Source organism: Dermacentor albipictus, chromosome 1 (assembly GCF_038994185.2).
Source record: "Dermacentor albipictus isolate Rhodes 1998 colony chromosome 1, USDA_Dalb.pri_finalv2, whole genome shotgun sequence".
NCBI classification, from domain to species: domain Eukaryota; kingdom Metazoa; phylum Arthropoda; class Arachnida; order Ixodida; family Ixodidae; genus Dermacentor; species Dermacentor albipictus.
Window position 1 is genome coordinate 112,142,314 of NC_091821.1, and position 16,703 is coordinate 112,159,016.

Sequence of the window (16,703 nt, forward strand, 5' to 3'; positions counted from 1 at the left end):
GGGCGCTGTCACACAGTCTGCGAAGGCGTTGCATAGTGCTGCACAATGTCAACGTCCCACTAATACAATTGTCACAGTGCCCAGTGACAACTTGTGACACCATCCGGTGCCTTTTAGACAGCGCAGCAGTACCTTCATAGCGGCGCGCACTGATGTTCGTGTAGGCCAGTTTCCAAGAATGTTTCCAAGTTTCGAGTGACCAGTTTCCAAGAATGTAGGCGAGTTCCGAATAATCAGTGAGTGGGCGCTTGTCCAGTTGGTCTAGCGTCACTGTAAGGGCTGCTCTTTGCGGGTTGAAACGAGGGCGCTCGCAAAGAAGGTGCGCGATAGTTTCACTGCAACCGCAGAAGTCACAAATTGAGCTGTTGGCCATCCCGATCAGAAAGGAGTACGCATTTGAAAGCGCTGCCACAAGCCATATACGGACTAGAAGGGTGCAGTCACGTCGTGGAACGTCGGCCGGGATACGGAGCTGTAATTAGGGTCCGGGATATCAAGGCATACACTTGTGAAGTCACGTGAATTCCATTGATCTAATGTTGGGTTACGCGGAAGCGCGGAAGCTTTCTTTTTCTGCGTCGGATCTTGAAAGAGAAATGGCAAAGCAGTTGACGCCGTCATGGGCAGATCGGATAGCTGCGTCCCCTTGATCCTTGCCAAGTATGCCACAGTGACTAGGCAATCATTGATATATCATATCGTGTCCTTCGTCAACTATTCGTATGCCACATCATCATCATCATCATCATCATCATCATCATCATCATCAGACTGTTTTATGTCCACTATACGACGAAGGCCCCTCCCTGCAATTTCCAATTACCCCTGTCCTGTGCCAACAGATACCAACTAGCGCCCGCAAATTTCCTAATTTCATCGCACCATCTAGTCTTCTGCCATCCTCGATTGCGCTTCTCTTCTCTTGGTACCCATTATGTAACCCTAATGGTCCAGCGGTTATCTAACCTGCGCATTAACATGACCTGCCCAGCTCCATTTTTTTCTCTTAATGTCAATTAGAATATCGGCTATACCCGTTTCCTCTGTGATCCAAACCGCTCTCTTTCTGTCTCTTAACGTTATGCCGAGCATTCTTTGTTCCATCGCTCCTTGCGCGCTCCTTAACTTGTTCTCAAGCTTCTTTGTCAGTCTCCAGGTCTCTGCCCCATATGTCAGCACCGGTAAAATGCACTGATTTTACACCTTCCTTTTCAATGATAACGGTAAGCTTCCATTCAGGAGCTGACAACGTCTGCCGAATGCGCTCCAACCCATTTTCATTCTTCCGTAAGTTTCCTTCTCGTGATCAGGATTCCCTGTGAATAAATGACCTAGGTAAATGTACTCCTTCATAGACTCTAGAGGCTGATTGGCCATCTTGAACTGTTGTTGCCTTGCCCTACTATTCATCATTATCTTTGTCTTCTGCATAATAATCTTCCACCCCACTCTCACACTCTCTCTGTTAAAGTCCTCAATCATTTGTTGCAATTCGTCTGCATTGTTGCTGAATAGAACAATGTCATCAGCAAACCGAAGGTTGTTGATATATTCGCCATCGATCCTTACTACTCAGCCGTCCCAGTTGAATAGCTTGAATACTTCTTCCAAGAACGCAGTGAATAGCATTGGAGAGATTGTGTCTCCCTGTCCCTGTCTGACCCCTTTCTTTATAGGTATCTTCCTGCTTTTTTGTGTAGAATTAAGCTAGCTGTGGAATCTTTTTAGATATTTTTCAAGGTATTTACGTAAGCGGCCAGTACTCCTTGATTACTTAATGCATCTATGCCTGCTGGTATCTCTACTGAATCAAATGCATTTTCGTAATCTATGAAAGCCATATAGAGAGGCTTATTGTACTCTGCGGATTTTTCGATAACCTGATTAATGGCATGGATGTGATCCCTTGTAGAGTATCCCTTCCTGAAGCCAGACTGTTCCCTTGGTTATCTAAAGTCCAGTGTTGCCCTTATTCTATTGGAGATTATTTTGGTAAATATTTTATATAATACTGGGAGTAAGCTAATGGGCCTATAGTTTTTCAATTCTTTAACGTCTCCCTTTTTTGGATTAGTATAATGTTTGCATTCTTTCCGTTTTCTGGGACCCTTGCAGTCCATAGACACCTCGTATACAGAGCCGCCAGTTTTCCAAGCAATATGTCTCCTCCATCTTTGATTAAATCGACTGTTATTCCATCTTCTCGTGCCGCTCTTCCTCATTTCATGTTTTAAAAGGCCCTTCTGACCTCATCGCTAGTTATAGGAGGAGCTTCTGTAACCTGTGCATTACTGTTTGTAATAGAGGTATCCTGACTCCTCTAGGTACTGTATAGGTCAGTACAGAATACTGCCGCTGCTCTTACTACATCTTCGAGATTGCTGATGATATTACCCTACTTATCTTTCAGTGCATATATCTTGGTTTGTCCTATGCCAGGTTTCCTTCTCACTGATTTTAGGCTGCGTCGATTTTTTACGGCTTCTTCAGTCTTTTTCATGCCATAGTTTTGAATCTCACTTATTTTCACCTTGTTGATCAGTTTTGACAGTTCTCCGAATTCAATCTTATCTCTTGAGTTGGACACTTTCATTCTTTGTGGTTTCTTTATTAGGTCCTGAGTTACTTGGGAGAGCTTGCCTATTGGTTTAAGTTTGCCTATTGCCTATATGTTCAAGTTCCTTGCGGGAAAGACCTGGCGAGTGCCAATACACTCTATGCTGCAACTGTACAGGGTCCTCTTTATTGGATTCCTGCGGTACAGCCTACCGGTCATGTCCAACACCTGCAGAACTAACCTGAATATAATCCAAAGTATCCAAGGCCAAGCCCTCAAGATATGCCTTGGCCTACCGCGGAGTGCGTCAACGACAAGAGTTATTGCAGTCGCTCAAGATTCCACTTTTAGAACGCACATTAGGATTGAAACAATGCGTGTGCACATAAGACACTTCGTCCGGACCCCTACCCACCACCTCGCAAGTCTCCCAGTAGATAGGCCCCACAGGACATTCAGTGCGACTGTCTTGGCGCACCGTGCTTCTCTCAGGTCAGGTTACACACCTGCGGCTAGGCCTTCCATTCCTCCATGGTGTATGCGCCGTATTCAAGTAAATCTTACAATCCCAGGACTTCAGAAAAAGTCGGACTTCCCGTCATCAGCACTAAAGCAATAACTTTACTTTCTTTGCACGAGAAATACAGCGACTGCACACGCATCTATACTGATGAATCAACTACATCAACCAGTTCCGGTGGTGCTGTAGTTATACTAACAATGAGAATAACCCAGCGGTTCAAGACTTCCCATGTCACTACGTCTACAGCTGCAGAGCTCGCGGCTCTCCACGACGCGCTTCATGTGATAAGTGCTGAAAGTGCTAGGAAATGGGCAGTCTTCTGCGATTCATGGCCGGCCTTGCAATGTGTGCAGCCGTTTCTCCGACATGGAACTCACGATCAGCTCACGTGCGAAATCGTGGAACTTGTCCATCATTTAGGAGAAAAAGGCCGTGATATATCTTTTCAGTGGATACCAGGTCATTGCGGCATCATAGGAAATGATGAGGCAGATAAGGCAGCTCGGATGTCAAACCAAGAAGATCGCTGCGTCCCCATTCCTCTCTCAAGGACCGACGCCGCGAGACAACTTCGCAATCTAGCGCGCAAGATCTCCTTAGCAGAGTGGAATACCGCACATGCAAGGCGCACAATACTGCACAGGCTAAACCCGTCACTTCAACTCAGACCTCCGGCAGGTCTGCACCGACGCGAAGCGTCTCTTCTGTGTCGGTTGTGGCTTGGAGTTGCCTTCACGAATGCCCACCCAGCACTAATTAGAATGACTGATAGTCCTACGTGTGATGTTTGCGGATGCGAGGAGAACACTGACCACTTATTGTGCCATTGTCCTCAATTTCAAACACTAAGACAATCTTTGTCCAACGCATTCAGGAAATTCGATGATCGTCCTCTGAGTGAACAGACATTACTAGAGCACCGTCCCCACCCATCATCGGCTCAGAAGGCAGTGAAGGCACTTTTGTGCTTTCTCAGAACGTCTGGTTTGCGAGAGTACTGCAAGTACTGTCCGTACACGTATCTACACCTTCTCTCTCGCTTCTATCTCTTCCCCTTCTCCCTTCCTCCAGCGAAGGGTAGCCAACCAGACCCTTGACTGGTTAACATCTCTGCCTTCCTATATTCCTCTCTCTCTTTCTCTCTCTTGCCTATTGGTTGCCTTGGTGCCTTGCCTCCCACTTCAGTTGCTGCTTCTAGAACTAGTGTAGTTACTGTATCGTTCATTATCTCTATGTCCTCTTCATCTCTCTGTTCTAAGGCTGCATATTTGTTTGCAATTACCAGCCTGAATTTGTCTGCTTTTACCCTTCCTGCATCTTGGTTGACCTATTTCTTCTTGAACAATTTTACTCTTTCTCTCTTCGTATTGAGGTGAATCCTAGACCTCACTAGCCTATGATCACTGCACTTTACCCTACCTATCACTTCTACGTCCTGCACTATGCTGGAGTCGGCAGAAAGTATGAAATCAATTTCATTTCTTATTTCACCATTAAGGCTTTTCCATGTCTACTTTCTGTTGCTACGCTTCCTGAAAAATATGTTCATTATTCGAAGCTTATTACTTTCTGCGAATTCTACCAGCATCTCTCCTCTAGCGTTCCTATAATCAACGCCCTAGTTGCCGATCGCTTGTTCACCAGCGTGATTTTTCCACACTTCGGCATTGAAGTCGCCCATTACTACAGTATACTGAGTTTGCACTTTTCTCATCGCTAATTCAACATGCGACTAGGCAATTATCCATACATTACTCGTGTCCTTCGCCAACTTTTCGATGGTGGACTTCTCTGACTTCTGCGACCTCACGCGAGCCATGACGCTGTGCGGAGAGTAAACTCTGGAGGGCAGCTTTGTAATTGCGGAAGATTACCCATGGATGGGAAGATTCCTTCTGAATGAAATGAAGAGCAGCACGGAGGGCCAAGTTCTGCAGCTGTCGTTGATGATACAAGCGACGTTTTTAGCTGCATCTTGATAGATCTTGCTAGAATCACCACTGCGGCAGCTGAACTTGCAGGTGTGACTGAGTTATCGATGTAAGCATGTACGTGGACACTGTGCACCTCATGTAAAAGCCTAATGTGACCTGTTTCAGGGAAAACGATGGCATGTTAGCTTGATTCGCGATTCCTAAGATGGTGAAGCATATATCAGATTGGTGCAGGTACGACACAGGCCCTGACAAAAATATTACCTAAAAGACAGTTTTATTGTCCTTGATAGACAATGCCAATTTATTTGTAAATGAACGTACAGCTACTTTACAAATCGAGCGCAACAATAATATATTATTGGGGTGCTCGATGTGTACATATACAGATTGAGCGAGAAAGTGAAAGAACATTCGTACACTCTCCAGAACCCTATACCACTAAAGTTTGATAATGAAAGTCCAAGATGTTTCTTTTTCAGTTAGCAAAACTGCGCTACTAAATTTTACCTAAAAAAAAGAAAAAACAAGCCCGCCTTGTGGTCAGGGTATTTATAACACTCTGACGGACGTCTTTCACTTAAAGCACCATTCTGTAACGACAGAAATCGTTTTCGGTCCTGTCACCTAACATTTTTTACAGCCAAGCTGTTGACCTTCAGTTGGCAGGAATTTTTCGTGTCCATCAGAAAAAAAAAAGAACCGAAAGAAAGTGCATCTCCTTTGGAATCAGGCATACGACACACAGCTCAGTATTCATTTCAATAAAGAAAAGCACAAAACAAGCGTCAAAACCACATTATGGGGGATAAGGCACCTGTGAACAATGCGAGGCACGTTCATTCTCGTCGCGTATGTTTCCCGCTAAAGATTACGGTTGCATAAGCTGCTCCGGTGGGAAAGGGGCAACAGCAGCGTGCGAATCAGGGAGTGAGGTCACAAAACTTCATATATAAAAGGGAGACCTGCCTAGCACCTCATTCAATTCATTGCAAGACCGCTATGGGTAGACTACGCAAAGTTAGGACTCCCAAAGAGCAGCGTGAATACGATGAGCGTCGAAGAATGCAAAATCTTAATGCTCAACAACGGTGTCGTGCTAAGGCTAGGCAGAACAATAAGATATTTGATATCCCCTTGGACGGCATTTCAGTGGTTTTCCACTTTCGTAAGGTCGGGATGGCGAGTCAATTTTTTTTCTTCTTTTATATGTAGGGCTGTACATTGTGCGTGGTGACAGACTGATGCAGACACAATGGGGTCGCATGGAGTCAATAAAAGGTGAAGGAACCACCGAATAGCGCGCATGGACATAAAGAAAGAAAGAAAGGAAAAGAAAGTGAGAGAAGTATGGCTACGTTAACCCCATGTAACCAGCAATCCGTTGGGATTGTGTAGGAAAAAAGAACTTGGAACAATACGACCCGACCGCTCGGGTCGGTCGTGCACCATCTACACCGGTTTACGCTCTGCGCTTTACGAGCCTGCCGCCTCTTTTTCTTTATTTTATTGCATGATATAAGGAGACGCTGACGCACAATTTAAGGCGTCGGCTACTCCTTAGCTCTTCAAAGGGTCTAGTTTACAACATACAGGGTACAGCATTACATATCACATAGCCTTTTCATATCTGCCGCCTTCGGCCCACGAGAAGCAGATGGTGCGTGCAAGCGCGCTTGTTCATCAGACCCAAGTTTCACGGTGCCTTTACGTCGATTTAATTCACATGCGAATTGTCCTTTACTTCTGCGTCATTGATTTCCTTGAACGTGCCTTCAATTTCGGTGCTATTGGGTAGCCACCGCGTTCGCTGGAGAGCAATAAAGAAATCCCGCAAACAACTTGCAAGAGACGAACAGGTGGAGCAGCTGTCAGGTTTCACGAACCATCTCATGTCAACGTCAAAATATAACAAGTGGTCGCCGAGACAGCCAGCCTTACCTTAACCCTCATTGGACTTGCTGACAGATTGCCAGAAACTGTCAGAATGAGCGCATACGCTGGCGATACCTGTAATGGACTTCGGGTATTTCACGACCACAACTTTGTGCAAGGCTTCAACGTGCAGCGCCTGCCACTGCAATTTATTTGCGCCTGTGAGGTTTGCAATTGGCGGCAGGGAAGTGAGCAGGCGCTTGCGCTTACGCGCAAAACGATGCACTGATATCACGTTGCACTTGACAGCACGCCTATACCACACGTAATGCATCACAGATTTTTAGGTGTCATTATGACCGAACTTGTTCTGGTTTAAGCAAGTGACGATGCTCAAGTTTAAGGTAGACAGCTTCGTACACATGCTTAGGCAAGTCGCAGGAATGAAATGGGGCCCATCAGAACGATCATTGCTACAATTGCATGATAAACTTTTTGTAGGCTATACCTACGATACAGCTTACCGATCGTGACAAATATTCGCTCTTCCTGCCTACGTATATTGGAGAGCTTACCAGCTCAAGCATAGCGACTGTCTCTTGGTCTGCCACGCTGCACCTTAACCAAGGGCACAATTGCTGAAGCGCGCGCATCTCCCCGATGGACGTTTACTGCTCGTGCGAACCTCCAAGGGTGCGTCTTGGACTGTTGACCCGCCACGAACGTCACCCGCTTTCGACGAATCACATTTGACGTCCAGAGAGCGTTTGTTTTTTCTCAACGAAATACATGGGCGTTCCAATTACTTTTCTTCTTCAATGCATAAAAAAGCGTTTTGTTAAAAAGTAAGTGGAACAATACTGCACTTTTAGGGCAAGTTCGATGGCGCATTTTTCATAACTGGCTTCATTCTGGAAATTCTTTACAAGTGGATACGCCTTGCAAATTCACCGGCTACAATTCGTAAATTGCAATATGTACCATAAATTAATTAATTCAAAATATCATTAGTGCATTTTTCTTAGTTAGTTGAATATGTGTTTCGATTTCTCGTGTAAGTGATGTCCGCCTCTCAGAATATTCTAACTCTAGGACTACAATTACGTTATGTGCAACAGGCTATTTTTAAAAATTCCATACTACCTAAAAATGATCACCCTGTACACTAACGGATCAGTTTGTCCAACTACATAAAAAGTTACATTCGTAATACCGAATTTGACGATCTGTAAGCGCTTCCGACTCGACCACCAAACTAAGCTGTTCGTTTTATATGAAATCAACTGCATCAAGTATGGAATATATTTTGTGACGCAAAACCAGCGCTGCAAGTGATTGATTCTGTCCTTAAACGAGGACCTCATTATCTCCATGCTAGAGATGCATATCTACTACATGATACAAACTCATGACTTCGCCCTGAGAACTGCCCATTGTATAGCGTTTCAATGCATTCCTGGGCAACATGGTTCATATGAAAATGATCTGGCCGACGAAGAGGCAAATATGGCTCACAATAATGCCAAGCAAGTGTCCATCCCGTTTTGTCGACCGGACACTAGTGCTCTAGTGTAAACACTATTGTATGAAAACACTAGAACATACTTGGCGCTGTCGACTCAGCGTCAAGAACGCCTTCACAGACTCGACCCAAACATGCGAGTGAAATTACCACCCACAATCAAAAGAAGTTATGAAAGCTTGGTTACGACTAGGTGTGTCGTTTACTCGGCGATACATGCACCTTGTTGGCTTTACAGGCAATCCGGACTGCGAGGAATGCGAGGCACCCTAGACAACAGGACACGTCTTGTGGTTTTTCCCGCGATATGCCATGGGAAAACAATCATTGGTACAGGATTTGCCCAAGTTTACCTATCAACCTTTGTCTGAAAAGGCCCTATTAGGACCTTGGCAGGATTTATGTCGGCGGGATGTTTCAAAAGCTCCATACAAATCCTTGCACTTGAGCGGTCTAGATTTCAAACTCTGAGGAGTCTTTGCTGTTCAAGTTCACTCACCACCATCAATGCCTCTCTCCTTCCTTCTCTTTTTACTCCCGTCACCCTTCCCCATTGCTGAGTAGCGCAGGTTAGAACTTTGATTCAGGCCAACCTCTTAGCTTTTCTATTATACTAAATGTCTCTCTTATTTCATAAAAGCATGAGTTTTATTTCGAGTTTAAAAAGTCGTGAAGTTCCACGCGCATTTAAATGGCTGCATCGGGCTGCTGCTCTGGGGGAACCGGCTTTGAAACGTAGCATCACACACGCAATTTTCTTCTTTTATTGAGCGACGTACAGCTTCTACTCTGCGATATAATCACTGCATATATGCTCCGTAAGCAACTCTACTTGGCGAGACCGACGACGACATGCCAAATTTCGGGGAGGTAGGCAAAGAAAAGTTTGCTTTAGAAAGAAATACATGTATGTACGTATAGACGGATTCATTTCCTAATATGTCGTTGCGCGAAATTACTAACAAAAAGTTGCTGTTGGGCATTTCAGAGAAAGCAGAGTGTCACGGTTGCATTTATGCAGAACTCAAGCTATTAGTTTTTTTATTTCATAAAAATAACAGCAATAAAATGTGTCGGAAGGCGGCTTATCTGGCTTGACTGAGACAGGCCACATAATCAGTATTTGGCAAACATTTTTCACATTTTCTTTTTTTTTACCAAGCAATAAGTATGTAAATAGCTATGTGCTTTCAATCCTAAATTATTTTGTTTGTATAGTATGTCGAACTTCGTCAGCAGATTCCTAAGTTGTGATTCCTTGAGACCTGTAAATATGCGCGTCAACCGATGCCAGTATACTCTTAGGCAAAGTTACACCCTTCGGCTTGCCCCTTCTGCCACACAACAATAATCGTTATCTGCCTTGATGCGTTTCCTTTCTTTAACGCTGCGATCCCGGTACTTTCCAGTAACGAACGGCACGCGCGTTATCAGCATAGAACAGTTTACACCCTTTGCAGTGCAGCTTCTGATAACGCGCGTGCCGTTCGTTGCTGGAAAGTTCCGGGCTCGCAGCGTTAAAGAAAGGAAACGCATCAAGGCAGATAACGATTATTGTTGTGTGGCAGAAGGGGCAAGCCAAAGGGTGTAACTCTGCCCAAGAGTGATATATAGCTGCAGCCAGAGGCGAAAGGCAAGAGAGAGAGAGAGATAGCACTTTATTTACACCCGTCAGAGAGTATGGGTGATCGGGTGAGACGCAGCTCTCCCTATCACCGTCTACCTCCCCCCTAGACGTCGGCCGGAATCAGTTGGCTTCCGGCGGCGGCCTGGGCTTGACGGATGGCCTGTTTTTGGGCTTGCTCTTCCTGGCTATGGAGGGAGGATTCCCATGACTCTCTGTTTCCATGTAGGCCGTTTAGGGCTGGGCAAGCCCAAAGCATGTGATTTAGCGTTGCTATGCCTTCACAGTTTTTACATTTTGGAGAGTGCACCTCAGGATGCCATTTGTGCAGAATATACGGGTTTGGGAAGGTACCTGTCTGCAGTTTTCGCCATATTACCTCTTCCTGCTTTGTGAGAGATCTATGGGGGGGAGGCAGAGTTCTCCTCCCCATTCTGTAGTGTTCTAGAATTTCTCTGTATGTGGTTAACTCTCGCTTTTTGGACAGGAAGTAATCTGCCTGCGCTGGGGCCCGGTGTGTGAGTCCTCGGGCGACCTCATTGGCGATCTCGTTCCCTGTGAGTCCACTATGAGCGGGTGCCCATATTATCCTAATTAGGTCGTTAGGTACGTTCTCCTTGCCTGCTTGCAGAATTTTGCCGGCCTCTTTGGAAACCTTACCTTTGTCATAGGCTTTGATTGCAGTTTTAGAATCGGTGATGACTATTCTAGTTGATGGGTATGTGATTGCCAGGGCAATCGCCGCCATCTCTGCCTCATCTGGTGAAGAGTGTCGTACGCTACAGCTAGAGACTAGCTCGCCTTTGTCGCTCACTACTACTGCAGCATAATGCCCTTCTGGGTATTCTGCCGCATCGGTGTACACTACCCCTTGTTTTTGGAGGAGGGAGCCTTGGAGTCTTTGGACCCTGCTTCTCCTGCGTTCCTTGTTGTGTATGGGGTGCATGTTTCTTGGGATAGGGGTTATTCTTAACTTGTTAGCAATTTCTTTGGGGATGACGGTTATCCTATCACGTGATTCTGGGTTTTGATAGCCCAGGTTTCTGAGGATGGATCGGCCCGTTTTGCTGCCAGTTAGTCTGATATATTGTGCCGTGAGTTTCGCCTCGCACATTTCCTCTAGGGTGTTCGACACTCCTAGGTTCAGAATCATCTCGGTTGATGTGCATGCTGGTAAACCTAGTGCTGTTTTGACACCTTTCCTGATGAGAATGTCTACCTTGTCTCTCTCTGCTTTAGTTGTTTTTAAGTACGGGATAGCGTAGGTGATTCTGCTAATGATGAAAGAATGAACGAGCCTAAGTAGGTTTGCCTCTTTCATCCCCGCGTTTTTGTTTGCTATCCTCCTGAGAAGCCTGCATGTTTGGTTGGTCGTGGCTTCTAGTCGGTTAATTGTTTCGGTGTTTCTCCCATTTTGTTGTATCCACATACCCAGTATCCTGATCTTGTCCACCCTTGGTACCGGGGTGTTGTTGACCAGGAGCTGGATATTGACCTGCTGCTTGCCCATGATGAGCATCTCCGATTTTTCCGGCGAGCATTTTAGCCCTATGGGTCTCAGATAGCATTCCGTTTCCCATATTGCCCTTTGTAGGGTGCCTTCTATTTGGCCATCGCTCCCCCCTCTGTCGACCCAAAGGGTGAGGTCGTCAGCATAGAGTGTGTGGCAGAGGCCTTCTATCTTTCTGAGTCGTTCTGGCAGCCCGATCATTGCAATGTTGAACAGGGTAGGGGAGAGCACTGATCCCTGCGGTGTTCCCTTGTTGCCTAGCTTAATGTTTTTTCTTATTGTGCCCCCGATTTCTATGTTCACCGTTCGGTCCGTGAGGAAGCTTTTGATATAGTTGTATAGCTTGCTTCCAACATTTAGGTGACTGAGGTGTGACAGGATCGCTCTGTGTTTGACGTTGTCAAATGCTTTGCTGACGTCCAGTCCGACTATGACTCTCGAGTCGCTAGTCTTCCGTTCCAATACTTGTTCTTTGAGTTGTAGCATGACGTCATTTGTGGACAGTTGTTGTCTGAAACCAATCATGCTGTCTGGGTAGAGTTCCTTACTTTCCAAGTAATCGTTGAGCCTATTCTGTATGACGTGTTCCATGAGCTTGGCTACACAGGAGGTTAACGATATTGGCCTAAGGTTCTCAAGTTTGAGTTCCTTTCCTGATTTGGGGATGAGGACTAGATTTGCTGTCTTCCACTCCCCGGGTATCTCCCCCCGTTCCCAACACTTTTGAAAGAATGCTGTCAGTTGCTGGAGGGAGTTGTCATCGAGGTTTCTAAGCATCTTATTGGTGACCCCATCTGGGCCAGCCGCGGTTTTTCCGCTGAGCCTGTTTAAGGCAGCTTGGACCTCTCTTAAGGTGATTGGTTGGTCCAGCTCTTCGTTGTTTTCGCCACTGTAGTCGGGCAAAGTTTCGGTGTTTGTTTCTCCTATGTACCTGTCTTTAATCTGGTTTATCATATCCTCCTCCGACCCCTGGAAATTGTGGGTTAGTCGTTGCATTTTTCTCCTGGTCTCAGCTTTGGTGTTGTCTGGGTCTAAGAGGTGTCTCAATAGTTTCCAGGTGGTGACGGAGCTTAATTGACCGTCTAGTCTATCGCAGATGTCGTTCCAGTGTTGTCTATTTAGGGTTTGGGCATGGCTCTCAATTTCCTTGTTGAGAGCTGCTATTCTTCTTCTCAGGTTACGGTTGCCCCTTTTTTGGGCTAGCTCGGTTTCTGCTTCGTTTTTCTTCTGCCACAGCTGTCTCATGTGGCTATCAACCCAGTTTTGTTCCTCATCTAATTCTACTTCCTCCTCAGCCTCTTTGCACGCCCGCTTGATGCCATTGGTCCATTCAACTATGTCGGTGATCGCCCCACAATCCGCTCCATTGGCGCGGAAGGACTGCCAGTTGATAGATTTTAGGGTTTTTCTCTCCCGTTTGATGTTTGCTCCGTTTTGGACAACGATCTCTATGATTCTGTGGTCACTGCCTAGGTTCTCTCTCGTGTTGTGCCAAGTAGCCTCAACGTCCGCTCCGATCATGGCCAGGTCGGGGGAGGTGTCGAATGACACGCTGTTCCCCTGCCTTGTCGGTGCGAGTGGATCGTTGAGGAGTGTTAAATTGCATTTTATCATAGCGTCCCATAATTCCCTTCCCTTTATCTGGGAGTGGTGGTATCCCCATGCTTGGCGGGGCGCATTAAAATCCCCTACTATTACGAGACGCTGCTTACCCTGTGCTAATGCTTGCGCTTTGGCAAAGAGCTCCCTGAAGCCACAGCCTTTCCTTAGTTTAGGAGAGCTGTAGACGTTTATGACTAGCAGGCTGCGTTCTTTCCGCCTCTGCGGTATAATCTCCGTTAACACATAGTCAATCTGCGTGCATCCTACCTCATGCTGTATGACGGTGATATTTCTCTTCACCAGGGTAGCAGTCTGAGTGTTTGGCGACTGGCCTGGGTATGTTTTGTATCCGCTGAGTTTAGCGTTTTTCCCACACTCTTGCAGCGCGATGATGTCGGGACCATCGCATCCCGCAAGGTAGGCTTGGAGAACGTTTCTTTTTTTTATAAAGCCCCTACAGTTCCATTGCCATATTGTGTTTGCCCTAGTGTTGAGTCTGGCCATGATTCAACCGCAGAAGGAGTTGGTTTTGCTGTTCTGCCAGTTGATCAAGTCGAGTTCCCATTGGGATGACTAGTTGGCTGAGCTGGGCTGAGAGTTGGTCTATCCTCTCCGCGTTACGCTGGGTAGCTATGGCCGCCTGCTGTACTACCTCTTTGAGTTGCTGCATGTCTACCTCAAGTTTTTCTGCCCTGCCCTCTGCGTTTTCAAGGCCCGAAGCGGTCTTTTTAACTCGCTTTTTCTTTGGTGGTGCAGATACCTCTTGCTCGGATTCGGACGACTTATCGTCCATGGCATCCTGACGCGCTGCCGGTTTTCTAATGAGTTGAGCCTTGAGCTCAGTGTTCTCCCTTTGCAACTCGATAACGTGATTACGGAGCTCCTGCATCTGAGCTACTGTTTGCTCCTGGTAAAGTTTCCATTGCTCCTGTTGCTGTTTCATCATTTCGTGTTGTTGTTTCATTTGCTCTTTGAGCTCCCTCACTATGTCAGAGTCATGGGAATTCCCCGCTTCCCAGCCTACCTTTTTGATGGTTGTTGTCCCTTGCTTCTTTGGCGGGGTGGGGGTGGCCTGCTGTGGTAGCCTCGGAAAGGATGCTGACCGGCGGCGCTCCTTGCTCGTGGCCCGCGTCTTGCTAGCGTCCCGCCGGCTGCGATGCTCTGGTAGTTTCTTCTCCTCCTCCTCCTGTTGCTGCAGCTTCTCCCATTGTCGTTTCTTAACGATGTATGGTGTTCTGAAGATCCCCTTGCAGGTTCTGGCGCCAGTGGGGTGCGGCTGGCCGCACAGCTTGCAGGTGGGGTTGCAGTCGTGTCCCTCGCTTGGGTTGGGGATGCCGCAGCCTCTGCATTTCTCTTCCTTGCTCTCGCAAACGTCGGAACGGTGTCCCAGGTCTCCGCACTTATAGCATACGTCGTACTTTTTTTTGTACAAATAACAGTTCAGGATGGCACCTAGACATTTGATTTTCCTCGGTACCTCCTTGGTGGCGAATGTGAGCATGATGGTCTTGCTCTGTCCTAGTCGCCTGATCTCCAGCACCTTGGGGTTCTCCTCATGTTCTGCTATCCCCTGCGTGATCTTTTGCAGTGAGGTCTTTAGTCCTATTCCGTGGATGACGCCTCTCGAGAAGTCGTCGGGTACTGCCAGGTGAACGGTTACTTCGTGCACTTTTCCTTCAATCTCCAGGTTTGTGAGGCGTAGGAGCTTGTCTCTTGCCTCCGTGCTGGGGGTGAAGAAGACCAAAATTCCTTGCTTCTCGTTCTTGACGAGCTGGCACGCCTTGTTCCATTCAATCTTCGCAGTTACATGTATGGCTTCGGTCAGGGTGCATGGCTAGGGTTCCATGTAGTTTTCGTATTTGTTAGTCAACAATAAAAAGGTGAGCGTTGGCCGATCCCGGAGGCAGTGCAAGACCGGGCCGACCTCCGGTGGTGGTGAAGCAGGCTTCAAGCACTCTGCCAATAATAATAATAATAATAATAATAATAATAATAATAATAATAATAATAATAATAATAATAATAATAATAATAATAATAATAATAATAATAATAATTCAATATGCATTGTTTCAAGTCGATGGGTATACTGGATTCGTTTGTAAACAGCACGTGGACTCAAGAGCAGGAGGCATTGCCATATATGCAGAGGAGAAAATGCATGTGCAACCATACGCCTTTGACTGGCAATAGGACGACAATGCCACCAATTGCGGGGATGTCTGTGCCATACAACGAAAAGACGGAATTTAGATATCCACTGTGTATATATCTCCGGGTACACCTAAGTGAGATATCGAGAAGTTCATGACTACGAACTTTGCATGCGTTGGCCGTGATGACACTACCCCTGTGATGATCACTGGATACTTAAATGTGGGCATATCAGAACCAGACAAGAAATGGTTCACTCAATTTGTGCTATAAAAGTTTGGTTTGAAGTGCCACATTAATCCAAGTCGCTCAACAAAGGCCGTGTATAGATTTAACTTTGGCCAAGAGCCTCTCTAAGGCTGTAACCGAGCTAATCAGTGTATATCACAGCGATCACAAAGCTACCGTAACTACCATTACCAAATGATGAAAATAAATACGTGCCCTACTCTGTGATGTGCTACTGCTTCGCTGGTATTCCACCTTTACAGAGTTGAATGGCTCCTCCATTTTTACAGCGAAGCTTTATATGGCTAGGCGATTCATCCATCCGTCCGTCCGTCCGTCCGTCGCCTGTACGCCGAAAACACCTTATCAGACTGATCAGGCTGGAATGAGACAGGCCGCATAATCAGTATTTGGCAAACTCAGTATTTCGCCCAACTCAGTATTCCGCCCATGCGCGTAACAACATGCGCATGGGCGAAAAAAAAAAGAGAAAGAGAGGCACGCGATTGGCTGCGCCAGTAGTGACGTTGTTGTTCTCTGTAACAGCCGTGCGCGCGCGCAGCAGTTTCTCTCCGGTCCCGGAATAGGAAGGCCCCGCGTCATGCGTACTCCTGAGGAACAGGTAGCTTTCGATCAGCAACGCTTCGAGTAGAACCGGGAACGAGCTCGTCTACGCCGTGCTGATGCTGCAGCCCAGGCATAAAAACAGGGTCATGCAGCCGAGAGCAAGCAACAACTGCGTACCGAGGATCCGGCAGCCTACCAAGCCGTCGTTTAATGAACCGTCGGAATTAACCCAGTGATAAACACCGGGGCCACATGTTTCAGCTTCGCTGGTTAAGCATCTGTACGGAGTGCTTGGGCGGTGATTTTTTTCAACATTTCAATGAATGTACTATGCTGTCATCAGACTACAGATTGAAAATATTATAAAAGCAGCTCCCAGTTCTTGCTTCTTTTTTGATGCGACAAAGAATATCCGATGCCTTTCTCTGGTGATAACCTCCTGTATGCTCAGGTGGATAAAGAAACAAAACCGAAGACAAAGTTGGAGGAGAATGTCATATACGTCCACATGCCATTATTGCGATAGCAACTACATGGGCATTCTAGGCGCGTTTCCGTCACCGTGATGCTCCTTATAAAATCCAAGGGCCATAACATCCCAGCATGC

At 46.5% G+C, this 16,703-nt stretch overlaps 1 protein-coding gene and 1 pseudogene across 1 annotated transcript in view; both read right to left on the minus strand.

Annotated features, from left to right (window-relative positions):
- LOC139049438 (proto-oncogene tyrosine-protein kinase receptor Ret-like) overlaps positions 1 to 16,703 on the minus strand; it is a 379,568-nt gene that overhangs the window by 213,602 nt on the left and 149,263 nt on the right. The window lies entirely within an intron of this gene.
- LOC139055071 (U2 spliceosomal RNA) lies at positions 15,029 to 15,171 on the minus strand (annotated as a pseudogene).